General features: G+C 48.4%; 1 long non-coding RNA gene across 1 annotated transcript; it reads right to left on the bottom strand.

Annotated features, from left to right (window-relative positions):
- Positions 1-7091: 7091 nt before the first annotated feature.
- Positions 7092-9638, bottom strand: LOC120730881. Its single transcript, XR_005695234.1, has 3 exons — positions 9626-9638; positions 9033-9039; positions 7092-7632 (listed from the first exon to the last, which is right to left on the bottom strand). It is a non-coding gene; the product is annotated as an uncharacterized LOC120730881 (long non-coding RNA).
- Positions 9639-10249: the final 611 nt, after the last annotated feature.

Below are 10249 nucleotides of genomic sequence, written 5' to 3'. Positions count from 1 at the left end.
GAATGAGAAGGTGTGTCTGTCACGGACCCGGTTCCGGGGACTCGGGGTTCGTGAACAGTGTGGACCTTTATTGTTATTAGTGTATTGGATGTATGTTTGCTGCACTGTGCTCTTGTGTTCCATGCTGGTGTGTGTACACGTGTGTGTGTGTGTGTGTGTGTGTGTGTGTGTGTGTGTGTGTGTGTGTGTGTGGCTGGAGGATGAAGGACAGCCACCTGCAGGCTTGATGGGTGTGGCCCCGCCAGCTGCTGGTCACGCCTAGCTTCCCACACACCTGCTTTTGATCAGGATCGTCGGGGGAGCTACTTAACAGAGCGATGGAGCTTCCTCCGGCGCAGGATCGTTGAGTCAGACTCCACGTCAGTGTCTCTAGTGTTGTTAAGTGTATGCCTGCCGGAGTTGGTGCCATAACGGCTGTGTCTGTTTTTCCTCAGGAGGACAGCGGAACACAGGACTGCAAGACACACGGGGTGTGTGAAGGCACAGGGGCAGAGAGCACGGGATACCAGCACTTGGGAGAAGACACATCACGGGAGTCGAGGGAGCACTTTGGAGAATTATTGTGTGGTGTACATTTACCTCACTGTAAATAAACCCACTGTTCATTCCTCTAAGTCCAGCGTTTGGGTCCTTTCTCCAACACCCCCCACGGTCTGCCCCCCAGACCGTGACAGAACGATCCTGCCACTATGGACCCAGCGGACTCACCGCGGAAGCGCAGCTCCCGTTTCGACGGGACCCGACTAGTGCTTGGAGGGCCTCCGTGCTGCCGTTCCTCGCTGGCAGCCTACCCGTCGGCCCACTCGTCTGTTTCCTCCCCGCGGACGCCTCGGTCTCGCAGAAAACGCTCCAGCCGGTCCCGGGAGGATTACTACGAGCCTGCAAGCAATCTGCTTACACCTGCACAAGCTTTTTACAAAATGTTGGGAATTATCATCGTGCCACCTGACTCACCCAGCATTTCCACATCACAGCAGGAGCCAGGGATTCAGCTCAAACAACCGCCTAGGGTGAGTGACAGAGCCTCCCTTCATTCACCTTTCGTGCCTAGGGATAAACAGACTGTTTCCCCCAAGGCTGTGAATGCCAGCTCCGTGAACCCTAGAGCTCGTGTTTTTCCTGTTTGGGAGAATGACAATGTTAGTTTTGAGAACGAGTATTTTCCTCCTGGTTCAAGAGACTGTGCTCCTGATGTTCCTTCGGACCCAGGAGTTAGGACCGTTTCGTCTAGAACTGTTTATACAGCCAGCTGCCCAGCCTGTAGCCGTACCACAACCTATCGCCCGGCTAGTAATTCAGCCGTCACCTGCTGAATCATTCCCCGTGACATCTACCTCACCGCCTGCCGTTTCATCCCGGTCACCATCCACATCACCCGCTCAACCATCTTTTTCACCTCCGGATCACCAACCGTCTATAGCCGCTCCGCAGCCGGAGGAGCGGCTCGGCGCGTCGCCAGCTGTGGAGCTCAGTGAGCCGGAGGAGCTCGGCGAGCTAATGCTGGAGGAGCTCGCTCTGCCCGAGCAGGAGCTCAGCGAGCGGGAGCCGGAGCTCAGCGAGCGGGAGGAGCTCGCTCTGCCCGAGCAGGAGCTCAGCAGGAGGGAGGTGACAGACAGAGTAAATCGCCTATGTGAACTGTGGCTGGAAGCGCACGCGGAGAGTTTACGTTGTGCTGTGGAGAAGCGGTTGCAGGACACACTGACTTGTTTTCCCTGGGTGTTGGACACTCTTTTTCCGATTGTGGCGGATTTCCTGCTCAACACCCTTCACCTCCGCTCTCCGATCCAGGCTGCCCCCCTACTCGGCCAGCCTGAGATTCTTCAGCCTGATACGCCGGCCCCGACGTCTACCCGGAAACGACGTTCGCGCCGCCGGCGTTCCTCACCGCAGCCGCCCTCCCGGACTTCTCAAGAATCGGCTGTGGTGGGTGATACGGACACTTTTTCATTTCTCACCCCATCTGCCTTTTTGTTTTCAGTGAATGGTGACACCGCTGACGCTGCTGCAAGCCGGCCTACAGTACGACTAGCGTCGCCTCATTCGGCGGTCTCCACGCCGCTGGCGGCTTCACCATCTGCGGTTGTAGCGCCGTCATCATCTCATCCGCATGCCATCACCCCTCAGCCATCTTCTTCACCGGCTCTACCTTAACCTTCCCGGCCTACGTACACCGCATCACCGTCTTCGCCTCCGGATCGTCCGTCTGTGGCTGAAGCGCTGCCGGAGGTGCCCGCACGGCCAGCTGTGGAGCCCTGCGAGCCGGAGCAGGAGCCCAGCGAGCGGGAGGAGCTCGCTCTGCCCGAGCCGGAGCTCAGCGAGCGGGAGCCAGAGCTCGGCGAGCGGGAGCCGGAGCTCCGCGAGCGGGAGCCGGAGGAGCTCGGCGGGCGGGAGCCGGAGGAGCTCGGCGAGCGGGAGCCGGAGGAGCTCAGCATGCCCGAGCCGGAGGAGCTCAGCATGCCCGAGCCGGAGGAGCTCAGCATGCCCGAGCCGGAGGAGCTCAGCGAGCGGGAGCCGGAGCTCGCTCTGCCCGAGCCGGAGCTTGGCGGGCGGGAGGAGCTCAGCATGCCCGAGCCCCAGGAGCTCAGCATGCCCGAGCCCCAGGAGCTCAGCATGCCCGAGCCCCAGGAGCTCAGCGAGCGGGAGGAGCCCGCGTCGCCAGCTGTGGAGCTCAGCGAGCCGGAGGAGCTCAGCATGCCCGAGCAGGAGCTCAGCGAGCGGGAGGAGCCCGCGTCGCCAGCTGTGGAGCCCAGCGAGCCGGAGGAGCCCAGCGACCGTTCCCCCGCCGCCACCGGGCTTGTGGCAGACCGCCGGAGGAGCAGCGCCACCGCCGCCACCGGACTCGTGGCAGGCCACCAGAACCGTTCCGCCGCGGCTGCCGGACCCGTGGCCGCCCGCCGGAGCTGCTGCGTTTCCATCAAGGGGTTAGAGGTAGGCCACCTGAACTGTTTTGCCGCCACTGTCTAACCCGCAGCGGGTCCCGCTTGTTTTGCCATCCTGCAGGTCGGCCGCCGGAACTGTGTTTGCTGCCGCTGGACCGGGGGAATTGGACTGTTGAACTGTGTTTTTCTGTTGTTGCTTTGTAGTGGCTGTTTAGCGGAGTGGTTTTGGGGCCCTCCGTCCTGGGCCTCCCGCCGCCCGCCCTGGGTTGGTTGTACTGTTGTTTTTGGTTTGTGTTTTTGGGTCGTCGGGAGCCGACCCTTAGAGGGGGGGTACTGTCACGGACCCGTTTCCGGGGACTCGGGGTTCGTGAACAGTGTGGACCTTTATTGTTATTAGTGTATTGGATGTATGTTTGCTGCACTGTGCTCTTGTGTTCCATGCTGGTGTGTGTACACGTGTGTGTGTGTGTGTGTGTGTGTGTGTGTGTGGCTGGAGGATGAAGGACAGCCACCTGCAGGCTTGATGGGTGTGGCCCCGCCAGCTGCTGGTCACGCCTAGCTTCCCACACACCTGCTTTTGATCAGGATCGTCGGGGGAGCTACTTACAGAGCGATGGAGCTTCCTCCGGCGCAGGATCGTTGAGTCAGACTCCACGTCAGTGTCTCTAGTGTTGTTAAGTGTATGCCTGCCGGAGTTGGTGCCATAACGGCTGTGTCTGTTTTTCCTCAGGAGGACAGCGGAACACAGGACTGCAAGACACACGGTGTGTGAAGGCACAGGGGCAGAGAGCACGGGATACCAGCACTTGGGAGAAGACACGTCACGGGAGTCGAGGGAGCACTTTGGAGAATTATTGTGTGGTGTACATTTACCTCACTGTAAATAAACCCACTGTTCATTCCTCTAAGTCCAGCGTTTGGGTCCTTTCTCCAACACCCCCCACGGTCTGCCCCCCAGACCGTGACAGTGTCCAAATTTTTGACTGGTAGTGTAAATAAGACTGAATTAAAGGGAATTTTGGGCAGCATGGTGGCACGGTGGTTAGCACTGTTCCCTCACAGCAAGAAGGTCCTGGGTTACATGAATCTATGTTTGCATGGCTTCCTTCCACAGTCCAAAAATATGTAGTTAATGTGGTTAGGTTTATTGGTCATTGCCAATAATTGTGAATGATTGTCTGTCTCTGTGTTGGGCCTGGTGTTGGGAAACTATCGAGCCAACCGAGTGATATAGTCAGTTGTGCAATGACAAATGGCAACAACCTAGAAAATTAAGCAAAAAAAATATGTTTACCATCTTAATTCAAACTTTTTATCAAATAAATTTACAACACACTTAATTTTGGATAAAACTTGATAAAATTGGCAGCTTCCTGTCCTCAAAAATGTATCAAGATACTTTTTTTTTTTTTTTATAGTGACCACAGAGAGGATAGTTTGCTGTGCTACTGCCTGAAATATTCACTGAAACACATTTATGTATTAATAAATGACTGAAATGATTACATGCACCTTTTTTACAATGTAAGAGTTGACAAAATGTGCAATAATCACTTCTGTTAGGAAATTACTGAGCCCTTACACTGCCATTGTGCAGCCTCAACAGTATGAAAACCTCTATTCACTCTGACAGAAGTCAGCAGCTTTTATTTCTGATAGATAATTTGGGGCGGGGTAAAATCACACAAAGACGCAAATGGCATAACTTTCAAAACGAAGCAGGATATACATTGATCTTTAGATATACTATATATGGATGCTGGTCTTCTTACAACGTGTGAAAGATTTCACAGGTTTCTCAAGAGTGATAGAGATGCTCCAGCACATCACATACATTACACTTGATTGCAGCTCTAAATTTTCCATAAGGACTTCTCATATAGTGCATATGATTGGAATCAAACTAATTATTGACTTTTTTTTTTTTTTTTTTACAAATAGACATGTATTAACCTTCTAGGACCTGGCATCCACATATGTGGACATCACATTTTGGGTTATTTAGACCAAAATACTCTATTTTGCTCTACAACTGCCTGATATCCACCACAGGACATTATACTGCTACTGTTCTATCGAAATTTTAACCAAATATCCTCATATGTGGTTCTCATTTTTCTTAGAAACAAAAACTAGGTAAACAAAAAATCTGGTAATTCTTTGTTTTTACATTCATTGGGTAACATAATGCCCAAATATCAAAGAGAAAAGAGAAATTAAAAATGCATGCCGTGGAAGAGTTCGGGTCTTAGGAGGTTAAAGTAACACCAAATAAAACAAATTTAATAACCTTTCCAAACTGAGGGGCAGAGGGACTCCTGCATCATTCCCGAATGACAGCTCAGAGTGGAGATTATTTCAAGCCCACCGCACATCAAGTTACAATAGTGAAGGAACATCCCAGTGTCTCCAAAGTTCTTGGGTGGCTTGCAATGTTTCAGTAAACAGTGTGTTTGCTTAATTGTTAGCAACCACAATGCACAGGGAATGCCTTCAAGTACCTCAAAACTAGACCCAGTACACCCTTCCTGTTGTCACATTACTGTTTCACTCCACACCCAGTTATATTTATTATACTGTGATTGCTTGGAGAGTGCTAAACCCAAGTGTCTACAGGTACTTCTGAGGGGAGGGGTGAGTCTGAAAATGTGGACACATAAGCTGCCTCTAGAGCTTCTGTCCCCAAGGCTCTGGATTCTGGCCTGATGTGGGTTCCAGTGGGGTTTAGGCCATCTAAAATAATAAGTCAAGGGATGATTTTATACTCTTCCCAGCATTTTAACATGCTTTCAAAACTCCCCTGTGGTTCATGTGTGGTCACAATGTTACACAATTTAACCTACAGTGGTAAAGTTAAAACAGAAATTAAAAAAACAGAGTGTAACCACTCAAGCTTGACAAATGCCGAATGAAATATGAAGAGAAAAATACATATTTTTTCAGGTTTTATACCAAAAACTCCTCCAACAAATTACAGAAGATAACTCCCTCTTGGTTAATTATAATGAACATGGTATATAATTCAATTCAATTCAATTCAATTTTATTTATATAGCCGCCAAATCACAACAAAAGTCGCCTCAAGGCGCTTCATAGATTCTCTATAAGTGCAGAGAGAATTACTTTAAAACCTGGGGGTTGGAAATCTGATCCCAGTTTGAAGCAGCATATAGAAGCACAAATATAAAAAAAATTTTGAACATTTCCATGGAGGCTCATCTGACTGCTGCATAGCATTACATTCTTTGCACTATTAAACATAGCAGCACACCCACTCAAAATGTCATCTTCAACACGGAGTGGGGGGTGAGAATGGGAAGGGCTTCCTACACCCCGGTTTCATACACCCTCTCTAGGGCAGAGGTTAACTGGTGGTTCAAGGCCTGTATGGGTGTGTCCCATGTTGGCTGCTGGCTTGGGGGCAGCATCTGCTCGCCTGCAGGCTGGCCTCTGGAGCTGTCAGTTGCCCATTGCCTCTGGTTCTCTGGAGTGTTCCTCCTTTTTCTGCTGGGATGGACACACAGTTCTCAACAGGATGTCTGGCCACAGGTCGTTGCGGACATCTTTTCAGAGTCACTCTTAGACTCATTTTAGATGTTATTTTATAATGCTTATACATGTATAGGCTCTTTAGTCCCATGTTTCCAGAGGGCGGGGAGTACGCTTTCTGTACAGAAACAGTTATGTGTGAAGGAATGCAGAGTGGTCAGTGGACATCTCCAAGATGGTGCGGGCTCCTGAGCTAAAACAGAAGTGAGCAGCTGCACGGTGGAATTCAAGCAGAAATGTCCCCAGCTTTTCACATGCAGTTTGCAAAATGTGCACATCGATAGCCCAGTTCATGAATACACACCTGCACAAACTTTCCATCGCAAATTCTTTCCGTCCTGCTACCGATCACAAACATAGCCACTTTCTCTTACACAGCTCTTCACAATAAAACAGGATGCCAACCTCGCTAAAATTAAAACGAACCATATACAATGCAAATTTTCTTTTAAATGTATTAAACACATTCTATTGATATTTGTAAATAAAAAATATTACATTTATTAATCATGTAAATTCCCTGCACCTGTCACAGACATCCACATGATGTCCTAAAAACTTTCCCAGTCCAAAGTTCAAATGTTGAACAACATATTGATGTCCAGGTTGGGTCATGGTTGGACATCCAAATTGTGGAGCTAGTTTAGAGATCATATACAGAGTTGGGAAGGTTACTCAAAATGTATTCCACTACAGATTACAGAATACATGCCCCAAAATGTATTCTGTTAGGTTACTCAATGAGAGTAACGTATTCCGAATACTTTGGATTACTTAATATATTATCATGCTTTTTACATGAATGGACTATTGCTGTGCCATTTATTACTATTACTGAAGGCTACTCACCATACCTGTGAGGAGAAAACTCTTAGGAGGCAAGAAACACAGACTCAGAGATTTTACATGTACATGGACGATGCCCCGTCACAGAGGGAATCGCGCCGGGGCTCTCAGTACATTCTTTATTTATACTCAAACAAGCTTTCACAGCAATAGGTGTGGCCTGTACAGAACTCAATAACATCTCCTTAAAAGGAGAGACCGTTAACTTATCTGTTGAAACAGGAGGTAGCTTTTTGGCTGTCACAGCACATTTTTCTGCACACAATGTCTCACTCCCTTTTCCTGCAATTGTCCAATTCACAAGCTCTTCTTCCTTTAAATGAAGCTACAAATAAACATAACACAAAACTCAAAATCTCTCAACAATACCAATACCAACTAGATTTTTAAAATCTTAATAAATGAGTAACAGTAGAGTGGACATTAGGTAAGGCTGCACTTTTTACAGCGATCTGGTATAGAAAACTATTCCGTGCGTATATAAAAGTCCAAGGCTCCAAAACATAGTAAAGGGACATCTGGCTAATACGTCGGGTTCCGTGTCGGGCTCATAACCAAAAACTAGCTTTACTTTGTTGTCTGGGTAAACTTTGCTAGAGAGAGACAGAGAGAGCCGTTGAAAGGCTGCTCCAACGAAACGTATTGTTTAGGACAGGGGTCCCCAAACTTTTTCCAGTGAGCGTCACATAACTTTTTCCTTCTCTGATGGGGGGCCAGGGTCAGTTTGTAACAGAAAAAGTGTGACGATCACAGGTTTGCCGAAATGTAAACATTTATTGTTTTCCAGAAAGCCACACATAACCAAATATTAATAACCCTTTCCGAGATCAAATAACCCTCTCTGGGTTCTTAACAGATAAAATTAACTTAGGAAGTACTTAATAACACTATTTATGACATCAATAAATAATCAAATAACCCTCTCTGGGTTCATCTGTCAATCTTGATCTCATCGGTTTTCATGAGTTTCATGCGTGAAAAGGTTTGCTCGCAGATATACGTGCTGCCAAAAAGTGTGGACATCTTCATTGCGTGTTTTTTTATGTTAGGGTACGTGTCATTTGGGAGGGCGGCATAGAAGTTAGCGAGACTGTTGGGCTTGAATGCGTCTTTCAGAACACAGTTCTGTAACTCGGCCAGCTCAAACTGATAAAAAGGCTGGGCTTCATCGATGTCGGCAACAAAGGGGTTTTGGAAAAGACGGATTTCTTTTGCATAAACATGCAGTTGACGGAATCGCACACTGAACTCCGCCTTCAGCATTTCCAGTGCTTCCACACACTTTTCAGCTGGGAACAGGACCGCTGGGTTCTCTGCAGAAAGGTTTTGGGTAGCAGGGAGATGGGTGAAGTTGTGCTTTTTCTCTTGTTCCAAAAGCAGCGCTAGTTTCAACTCAAATGCTTTTATATGGGAATACATGTCGCAAATGAGTTTCCCCTGGCCTTGTAGCTGCAATTAATGCTGTTCAGCATTTCCGTCACGTCTGTTAAAAATGCGAGGTGCCACTTCCATTCTGGGTCGATCAGCTCTTGGACCGTTTTGCCTTTTGAATGAAGAAATGCGTTAATTTCGGGTAGCAGCTCGTAAAAACGCCTCAAAACTCTGCCGCGGCTCAACCATCGGACCTCTGTGTAGTACAGCACATCTTCGTACACAGATTCCAGTTCGGACAGGAATTGTTGGAACTACCTGTGTTTCAGTCCATTTGCTCTGATGAAGTTTATGCATGATACCACAGCCTTCATGACAGAATCCCACTTCAACACTTTGCAGCAAAGCGCTTGCTGGCGAATTATGCAGTGGACTTGTAGAGGGGCGGTGAGACCCCGTTCTTCCATCTCGTGGTTCATGCGTCCTATTAGGCCCTGAGATGCGCCCACCATACAAGGAGCCCCGTCAGTCGTGATGCTAGCAAGTTTTGCCCAGTCCAGATCCAACTCTTCCATTGTTTGACATACTTTGTCGAAAATATCCTCCCCCGTTGTAGTGCCTTTCAGACTTTGGAGGGCTGCCAGCTCCTCGCACATCTCAAAGTTTGCGCTAACTCCACGAATAAAAATAAGAAGCTGCGCTGTGTCCTGCACGTCCATGCTCTCATCCAGTGCTAATGAAAAAAAGTCAAATTCTTTCGTCTTTTGTTGCAGCTGGGCATATACATTACCCCCTATTTCTTCCACGCGTCTGGTGATTGTGCTCGCCGATATACTCACAGCATTAAAGACATCTTTCTTATTGGGACACACCTCCTCCACGACACCTCCTTGCGCTCACAGACACAAAACGGATATGGCATTCCATTTTCCCTGCAGCACGGACTACACTGCCCATGAGGCTACATTCTTTAGGGCTACGCCTGTAACACTTTGCCTATTGCCTTCATATTAACTAATTTTTTTGAATAATAATTTTTAAAAAATATTTCTTCTCGTCATTATGCAAGTAGGGGTGACATGGACCGCAAGATTGAGACACAAGCATTAGAGCGTCTTAATGCGTGTTTTGTTTGGGTTTCCACCGGCGTGGAATTACCAAAAATAGAGAGGGCATAGCCTAACATATGAAACAGGAAAAGACCGCCGTGCAATCCATTTATTTCGACAAAGTAACTGTATTCTGAATAACACCTTTTCAAACAGTAACTGTAACGGAATACAGTTACTCATAATTTGTATTTTAAATACGTAACGCTGGTACATGTATTCCGTTACTCCACAACACTGATGGAGTCTGTCAAGCTAATCAAGTTCGCAGATGACACCACCGTTATTGGGCTCATCTCGGACGGGGATGAGTCTGCCTACAGGAGGGAGGTTGAACGTCTGGTGTCCTGGTGCAGCCACAACAACCTGGTGCTGAATGCCCAGAAGACAGTGGAGATTATTGTGGACTTCAGGAAGCACACAGCCCCACTCCCCCCCATCATCCTGACTGACACCCCCATCACCTCTGTGGACTCATTCCGCTTCCTGGGTACC

The sequence above is a fragment of the Simochromis diagramma genome, unplaced genomic scaffold (genome assembly GCF_900408965.1).
Source record: "Simochromis diagramma unplaced genomic scaffold, fSimDia1.1 OVJJ01000746.1, whole genome shotgun sequence".
Lineage (NCBI taxonomy): Eukaryota > Metazoa > Chordata > Actinopteri > Cichliformes > Cichlidae > Simochromis > Simochromis diagramma.
The sequence above is the reverse complement of the archived record's forward strand: the minus strand, read 5'-3'. Positions and strand labels throughout refer to the sequence as shown.